The following is a 9482-nucleotide window of genomic DNA, read 5'->3' as shown; positions in this document are numbered from 1 at the left end:
AGTGTCTTCTAAAATCTAAGAAAGAGGTATTTGTGATCTGAATTTAAAATAGCATTTCTAGCAGGACTATACTAATTCCACTAAGAAAGGCAAAGCATCTTTCTAACGCCAGGCTAGGTCATTGTCTAATAATTTCTTGAAGTGCATTACTAGCTTGGATTTAAACAAATTTACATCTATTTTTGATATACCTTCACCTCTAGTTCTTTATTACATTCATTCCATAAGTAGTTGTGGGTTTGGTGAGGCCTATGCTTTGTTTGGATTAGTCACTGTCTACTAATTATGAGCGGAGGGGACTCTAGCACAAGGATGAATATTTGAGTAAACCAAAAACATCACCAACCAAACTGGTGGAAATCCATGAAGTAATGAAGCATTGAACTGAAATAACTTCTAATTTACACCCTCAAAATTTTCTTTAATTTCCCTCAAGTCCTCCAATGAAACAACAGTATGGTCTTCACTTCGTAGATGACATGTACACCTCTGAAGATGAATAATAATGCTGTTTACATGTTCCATGTTGGATCACGTTTCTTTTGGCCAGTTAAAATCTTTCCTTCAGTTCTTTCCTTGAGTTCTGCTACGTAATAAGCCCTGGGGACCTGGTGACTTCTGTACTCAGAGCCTCCACCCAAACAGGGAAGATAGTCATCACTCACAATTACACAATAGGAAGGGAAGACAGTATCATGTCACAATTACAAAAATAGTGAGTATCACAACGGAGCAGGACTTGAGCACAAAAATAAGGAGCTCCAGTAATTATAAAGCACTGAAAAAACAACAGAATTCATGAGTGCATCCTGATAATCAGAGATAGATAGATGAACGAGTGAATAAATGCTGGAAAAGGGAGGTTCTGACAGTAGAACCCTGAGGATTGGCTTATAAATGTGAAGGGAATGCTGAAGCGGGAAAATCAGCATTTGCAACCATCATAGGGAAGATCTGTGAGGAAAAATCATCAGTGGCTACTAAGTCTAGAGGATGAGGATATTTGCATGGTCTTAAAGAGACTCCCCACAAACTCTTCATTAGTTACATGGAAAAAATAGCAATTACACAGTAGAGAAATCGGAAGACATCTTGCCTAGTGACCAAAATTAGTATCACTGACTGAGAGGCAAATGGACATTGTACGTCATTCTGTGAGGACACAACACAACCAATGCAGTATTCTGACTGCGTCTAATCATGAAGAAATATCAGACAAATCCTGAGTGAAAAACGGTCTATTGAAAAAAATGCAGGATTCTAGTCTTCAAAGTGTCAATGTCATGAGAGATGAAGAAAAGCTAAAGAAATGTTCCATTTCTAGTCTTCCTAAAGAAAGACTAATGAGGCTTAATTAAACATATCCAAACAAGAGTCAGATATGTCACTTAGTTGTTAAACCTCAACTGACAAGACTGGAAGAATGATGGTTGGTTCAATAAAAGTAAATTAGCTATTTTGATTATTGAAGTTAATAACTGCACTGTACTTAATTAAGTAAGATACCTACTTAATGTAGAAAACACACGGTGAGATATTTAGGGGAAAGTGTCATTAAGTGTATTACTTTCAAATGTTCTAGAAAACACACATGCATAACAAACACAGATCTATTATAAAGTAAATGGGATATGGTTTTAATAATATGTGGAAGGGTGAAATTTTTTACTGTTCTAATTTTCGCAACTTTTTGTAAGTTGCAACTATTTCTAAATAAAAAAATTAAAAAAATCTTAAAAATGCATACCTTAGAACTATTTTAAAAATGTAGCCCTGCTACAAGTATTTTGATGAAATAAAGGTTGAGACAGAAATGAAGCTTACTGGGTGGGGCGGGGGATGGGTTAAATAAGTGACGGGTATTCGGGGAGGGCACTAGTCATATGAGCACCAGGTGATGTATGTAAGTCTTGAGTCATTAAATTATACACTTGAAACCAATGTTACACTATATATTAACTAAATGGAATTTAAAGATTTTATTTGTTTATTTGACAGAGAGAGATCACAAGTAGGCAGAGAGGCAGGCAGAGAGAGGTGGGGGTCGGGGAAGCAGGCTCCCTGCTGCAGAGAGCCCGATGCGGGACTCGATCCCAGGACCCTGAGATCATGACCTGAGCCGAAGGCAGAGGCTTAACCCACTGAGCCACCCAGGCGCCCCAACTAAATGGAATTTAAATAAAAACTGAAAAAAAGAAACTTACTATGAAACTAATATAACACTACATGTTAATTATACTTCAGTAGAAAAATGTCAAAAGTGAAGCTTATAATATAACTCAAACTTTTTAAAAAAAATCAGCATGTAACATTCTACTCATAAAACATTACATGCTATTGCTTTTAAAATGTTATTTTTAGATGATTATGCATTGTTAAAGTTTTTATGTATTGTCTGAAAAAAGTGATTTAAGGAAAAATAGGATCAGTAGAATAATTGATATTTAACACCTTCAGAAAATTCACAGAAAGATATTTAATTATAATTTCTCCAGGAGAACTAGTAATAAGGTGATTTTTTTTAAAAGGATTTTATTTATTTATTTGACAGACAGAGATCACAAGTAGGCAGAGAGGCAGGCAGAGAGAGAGAGAGAGGAAGGGAAGCAGGCTCCCTGCTGAGCAGAGAGCCCAATGTGGGGCTCGATCCCAGGACTCTGGGATCATGACCTGAGCCGAAGGCAGAGGCTTTAACCCACTGAGCCACCTAGGCGCCCCAATAAGATGATTTTTTAAAGACAATTTTTAACATCAATAAAAACTTCATTTCTTCACTTTATTTACTTCACTTTTATTTCAGTTTTTCACTCTTTATTGCACTTCTTCAAATTATTTACTATTGCCTCTGATGAATATAGTTGATATAACAGCTCTTATTTAAACCAAACACAGGGCTGATGTTTGCAAAGACCCTGAAACACAACCTTTTTCTCCCATAGACACAAGATTCCCTTATCAGTTGTAACAAATACCTCTTCTGTTCATTGATATTCAGTTAATAAGTAAATGTTTCTGTTCCATAATTTACGTAAGAAGATTTCAGTTGACTTCGCTAAACAACACATTGTGCTGACTCGAAGATGAAAGACTTGATGTTATTCTTGGTTGGAGAATATGAAAAATAATGCGCAATTCTGAAATATTCCCATTTAATTTTCAACAAGACAGCTGAAGTATTTTCAGCGGTGAAATTTGTGAAACCTGTATCAATAGAGGATAAGTCCTTTAAATTCTTAGCCCACGTCCCTAAGATTAACGTTCTAAGGGACAGCCAGCTGACAGCACAACTGGTGGGCAAAATAATGGATTCATAATGCTGGGTTATTTACGTACAGTTGTCATCACTCTGAGGGCTGTTAATAAAAGCAAATAGCACACATTTGTAATAACCAAAACCATTTTAAATTTATGCAATTATGTTATGAAAAGGCTCTAACGCTCTACACACATATAATAAACTTTGCACAAAACTGATAATTAAATTTAATTAAATTATTACACAAAATTAGTAATGGCTGAAATTGTTTAATAACCAGTTCCTTGAATTTATCTTGAAACCAAATCTGCCTTGTATTGCTATAATTTGAAGCTATTTCTTTCTTTCTTTTTTTTTTAAGGTTTACTTTATTTATTTTAGAGAGAGAGAGAGAGTGCAGTGGGGAGAAGCAGAGGGAGAGGGAGAGAGAAACACAATCAGACTCTGCTAAGCACAGAACCGAATTCAGAGCTTGATCTCATGACCCTGAGATCAGACCTGAGCAGAAAACCAAGAGCCTGACACTCAACCAACTGTACCATTCAGTCACCCCTGAATCTATTTCTATGTAATCCAAACAGATTCAAAAAAGCCTCTCAAATAAATAAATAAATTCAAATCTGCTTGGTTCTCAACAACCAGATTCAGTATTTATAAATATTCAGATAATCAACAACCATTTTAAATTTCATTCTGTACATTAGCTTCTTGGGACTTACACATCTTATAATTCAAAGTTTGCACCCTTTGACCAACAAATACCTATTTTCTTTGCCTCCAGTCCCTGGCAACCACCATGCTACTCTCTGTTTCCAGGCATCTGCCTTCGGCTCCGGTCATGATCCCAGGATCCTGGCATCAAGTCCCACATTGAGCTCCCTGGTCAGCCGGGAGCCTGCTTCTCCCTCTGCCTGCTCTGCTTGCTGCTCCCGCTGCTTGTGCTTTCTGACAAATAAATAAAATCTTAAAAAAAAAAAAAAAAGACTTAGATTGTTTCCTTGTCATTGCTCTTGTGAAAAATGCAACAATGAACATGGGAGTGCAGCTATTTTGTTGATATACTAATTTCATTTCCTTCAGATGTATACCCAGAAATGGGATTGCGAGATCATATGGTGGTTCTATTTTTAATTTTTGAGGAATCTCCATACTGTTTTCCATATTGGCTGCACCAATTTACATTCCCACCAACCATGTACTAGGCTCCCTTTTCCTTATCTCCTCACTCACATTTGTTCTGTTGACTTTTTGATAACAGCCATCCTAATAGAGGAAGTGATATCCCATTGTGATTTTAATTCACATTTCCTTGATGATTAATGATCTTGAGCATCTTTCATATACTTGTTAGCCATATCTTCTCCGGAAAAATGTTGATTCAAGTCCTCTGCCCATTTTTTAGTCGGTTGTTTGTTTGTTTTGCTGCTGAGTTGTATGAATTCCTTATAAATTTTAGATATTAACCCCTTATCACATAGATGGTTTGCAAATATTTTATTCTATTCTACAGATTATCTTTTCATTGTTTATTGTTTCTTTCATTGTCCAGAAACTTTCTAGTTTGATATAGTCCCAGTTGTTGATTTTTCATTTTGTTGCTTGTGTTTTTGCTATCATAACCAAAAAATCCTTTTAAGAGCAATATCAACAAGCTTTTTCCCTACATTTCCTTCTAGGAGTTATATAGATTCAAGTCTTAAATGTAGTCTTTAGTTTAAGTTACTCTTTGTGAGTGGTGTAAGATAGGGTCCAGTTTCATTATTTTGCCTGTGGATGTCCAGTTTTCCCAGCACTGGATTGAAGAGACCATCCTTTCCCCTTCGTGTGTTCTTGCATCCTTCTTAATGTTAGTTGACCACATACATGTGAGTTTATTTCTGAGCTCTCTATTCTGTTCCTTTGGTCTATAGGTCTGTTTTCATGCCAATACCATACCATTTTGGTTACTGTAACTTGGTAGTATAGTTTGGAATCCAGAAGTGTGATGCCTACAGTTTTTTTCTTTCTCAGAATTGCTCTGACTATTGAGATCCATCTTCCCAGTGGTCCTTTCTTTATAGTTATTCTCTTTTTTTTTTTTTTTTGGCCCCACTACATACCAGTACCTTAACTGGACTCTTGAGCCCTCTCAGGGCCATTTTTATTCAGGAATAGATGTCCAATTTTTGTTTTTGTGTAGGAGAATGAAAGCTAGTATATCCTATTCCATCATCTTGCTGATGTCACTCTTAGTAATGTGATAAGGACATGGATATGTGCTAAAAGTTCCAGAAGTAGGTAGATGAATATTTTTTTAACTCAAGATTTTATTTATTTGTCAGAGAGAGTGAGCACAGGCAGACAGAGAGGCGGGCAGAGGCAGAGGGAGAAGCAGGCTCCCTGCTGAGCAAGGAGCCCGATGTGGGACTCGATCCCAGGACCCTGGGATCATGACCTGAGCTGAAGGCAGCCGCTTAACCAACTGAGCCACTTAGGCGTCCCGATAGATGAATATTTTTATTACAATGTCTAGTTTATCATAATTTTTGTACCTATGGAAAACACTAATACATAACATGTATATCTATAGCTATAGCTATAGTTATAGTTATGTAGTGCCTTTAAACATTCATTTAATGAATATTAATTAAACACCTACTATGTGACACCACAATGTTAAAAACTAATAACTCAATTGTGAAGAAAATAGGAGGGAAAAGCTAACAGGTAAATTCTGGAGCACTTAAAAGAGCTTCTCTATGGCAGATTTCTCGACACCGTGATTTCTGGAAACATTCTGTAGTTGACAGCTGAAAGATTGAGACTGGTCCCAAACAAGCTGAAAAATGCCCTCTACTGGAGGATGGTGGTTCACCACGTCTGGATCAAGTCTAGCCTGTTTCCATGGGACACCAAAAGGGTCTAGATTGGTTTTAGGAAGGACACAGTTTAGGGGTGGGAGTTGAAGGCAGATATGAAGAAAGCAGCAACTCTTCTGAGGAAGCATTCACACTGTTTTCCCTTAGTAACTTTATCCCAGAATTGTATTTACATTTGGGAAATCTTTCTTCCTTTGTTTTCACTTTTTGGAAGTAGAGAATGAGAAATTTCAAACTGGAAGGGAGAATGTGAACCTTTGACTTATTCTACAAGCTTCTGTTGGTGCTAAAGCTATGCATATTCTATTTTTGCCACTTATAAATTATTTAGGCATAGAAAATATTTTAAGATTCACAAAAAATCAGATTGTTTTCCTTACTTCCTCTTTTAGTCATTCATTTATTCATTCAATATTTAGAAAACAAAAGAATTGCAATAAGCATGGTTAATCAGTGTTCTTGTCGGTCTCTATTTCTGAAGCAAATCCGTAAGTACATTATTTTTCATCTTTTCTTATTTTTGGTTGTATTTCATAAGTGTTTCTTGAGCACCTACTATGTGCTGCTTGGAGTACAGGATAGAAAGAGGAGTAAGTTAAAATCTATGTATGTAAGAGCCCATTATTCCTGAATATGGCAGCCAGACTCAATTTGTACAATAACACTATAAAAACTCTGTATGGGGGCGCCTGGGTGGCTCAGTGGATTAAAGCCTCTGCCTTTGGCTCGGGTCATGATCTTAGGATCCTGGGATCAAGCTCTGCATCGGGCTCTCCACTCAGCTGGGAACCTGCTTCCCTTCCTCTCTCTCTGCCTGCCTCTCTGCCTACTTGTGATCTCTGTCAATAAATAAAATCTTAAAAAAAAAAAACAAACAAAACTCTGTATGGTTCTTATATTGGAAATCAGCACTGCCTTTAATAACTTACAAGCAATATTATATAAGTAAAGCTGTCACATTACTCATAATTCAACTCACTGTTGCTTGAACTTCAGAATCCCACAGAGGGTTTGTTATAACGCAGATTTCGACCTCACTCCTGGAGTTTCTGAGTCTGTGCATCCGGGTGGGATCTAAGAATCTGTGATTCTAACAAGCTCCCAAAGGATGATGATGATGCTGGTACCAGAAACACTGATTTGAATCAGGCCTCCACAAACTAAAGCCATGGGCTCAACCCAGTCACCGATTGGAGTTATTTTGTAAATGAAGCTTTACTGGTACACGGCCACACCCACTTCTATTGTTTTTGTGCTCCGGTGACAAAATTACATAGTTGTGACAGAAAAGACCTTATGATCCCTGAAGTCTAAATGTTTACTGATATCTTTCTCTTTCTCTCTCTTTACTCAGATACACACACACACACACACACACACACACACACACAGACATCTGATTTAATGATTTAAATAATCATTGTGTTCTCATGTGAAATTCTCATCTGAAAGTATTTTTGAGATTATTAGTTAAACATAATCTTGATAATCACAAATCCAAAGCAGTAAGTATCTGCTTAAAGCTTTTTGGAGTACTTAATATGCAGCTTTTAAAGATTTAACCAACAGGTTCCTAAAAGTGTTGACTGAAAAGTAAAATAGAAATTCCTTTTCGTACCTCCAGAGTCTGCTTCTACCAGTAAGAAAAAGAACAAATAACACAGTTTGTTATTTGTTATTTGTTAAATAATAAGTTTGTTTGATGGTTAGACCTAATTGTGTTATTAGACATACGAACTTAAAAATTCTAGATGGTTAATATTAGCCGGTGTCCGCTGGCAAGAACATACAGAGGCTATTTTCACAGAACTTTTTTTTGAAATAATAATGGTAAGTTTCATTTCTCTCAAAATAAGGGTTTTTAGAGACTGACTATTGAGATAGAATCAGAGTTGAAATTTGTTCTTTTTAAATTAATCAAAGACTTCAGAAATAACATAATTCAACATGCAGGTTACAAATAATTTATAGAAAATGTGAATTAATATTTTTAATTCCTTTGATGTGCTTCTTCTAATAAGCATCTGTGGCAGATAATTTGGTTTGATTTGCTCATTGTACTTTCCAACCCTCTTCAAGGGTACAGAGAACAAAAAACTAAAACTACCTTTGTCATTTGCAATGACATGGATGGAACTAGAGGGTATCTTCCGGTTAGGATGCCTGATGTGATTTAGGTTCCGCTCATTGGATGTTCTCTGTGAGACTTTGATTGAGAACTGCATCATTTGGGCATGGAGGCCAGGTCAGAGCCTCCAGGATGGGTTGGTGCAGAGCCTAGAAGAGATGGTGACATTCCGGACGCTGCAACTGATTGCCTTTCCCAACTGCAACAGGAGTAGAGACTAAGAATTGTGCTGAAAAGCTTAATCTAGAATAGAGTTTTCTCAAGCTTAACACTACTGACCTTTTAAATGGGGGGGGGGGGCGCCTGGGTGGCTCAGTGGATTAAAGCCTCTGCCTTCAGCTCAGGTCATGATCCCAGGGTCCTGGGATCGAGCCCCGCATCGGGCTCTCTGCTCAGCAGGGAACCTGCTTCCTCCTCTCTCCTCTCTCTCTGCCTGCCTCTTTGCCTACTTGTGATCTCTGTCTGTCAAATAAATAAATAAAATCTTAAAAAAAAAATTAAAAAAAAAATAAATGGGGGGGGATTATCCTTAAAAATAGAAACAACAGTTTCAATTTTGTGATTTCCTAAATATTATGGGCTTTTTTGCCTAGTTTTTAAAAACAAAGAGATTTTACAATATATTTTCTCTGGGACTATGAATTAAATACAAATGTGAAAGCAATACATTTATAAAAGATCAGAAGAGGACATCAGTCTTTAAATCACTGAGGATTGAAAGAGGAGTAACACTGTCTCTGCAGGTCTCCCCAAGGAGCAACCAATGTACCCATAGGAAACAAAATCAAAATTGTGAGCACAACATACACATGGCTATTTTAAGCCAACTCTAATTATCTGAGATGCAAATAAGGCTAGATATTATTGTTTTGTTATGGACTGAACTGTGTATCCCCTCAAAATTCATATGTTGAAGTCTGAACTCCAAATGTAGTGACAGCTGGCGATAGGGCCTTTAAGGAGATAATTAAGGTTAAAGGAGGTCATAAGGATGGGGCCCTAATCTGATAGAACTGGTGTCCTTATAATCAGAGGAAGAGTCACAAAGATCTCTCTCTGTGTGCTTGTGCGCAGAGAAAAAGCCACGTGAGGACGCAGTAAAGAAGGTGGTTGTTTCCAAGCCAGGAAGAGAGGTCTCACCGGAAACCAAATACACTTCCGTCTGGGACTTGTAGCCTTCAGAATTGTAAGAAAATAGGTAGCTGTTGTTTAAAGATTTTATTCATTTATTTGTTAGGTC

The sequence above is a fragment of the Lutra lutra genome, chromosome 3 (assembly GCF_902655055.1).
Source record: "Lutra lutra chromosome 3, mLutLut1.2, whole genome shotgun sequence".
Lineage (NCBI taxonomy): Eukaryota > Metazoa > Chordata > Mammalia > Carnivora > Mustelidae > Lutra > Lutra lutra.
Note: the sequence above shows the minus strand (reverse complement) of the source record.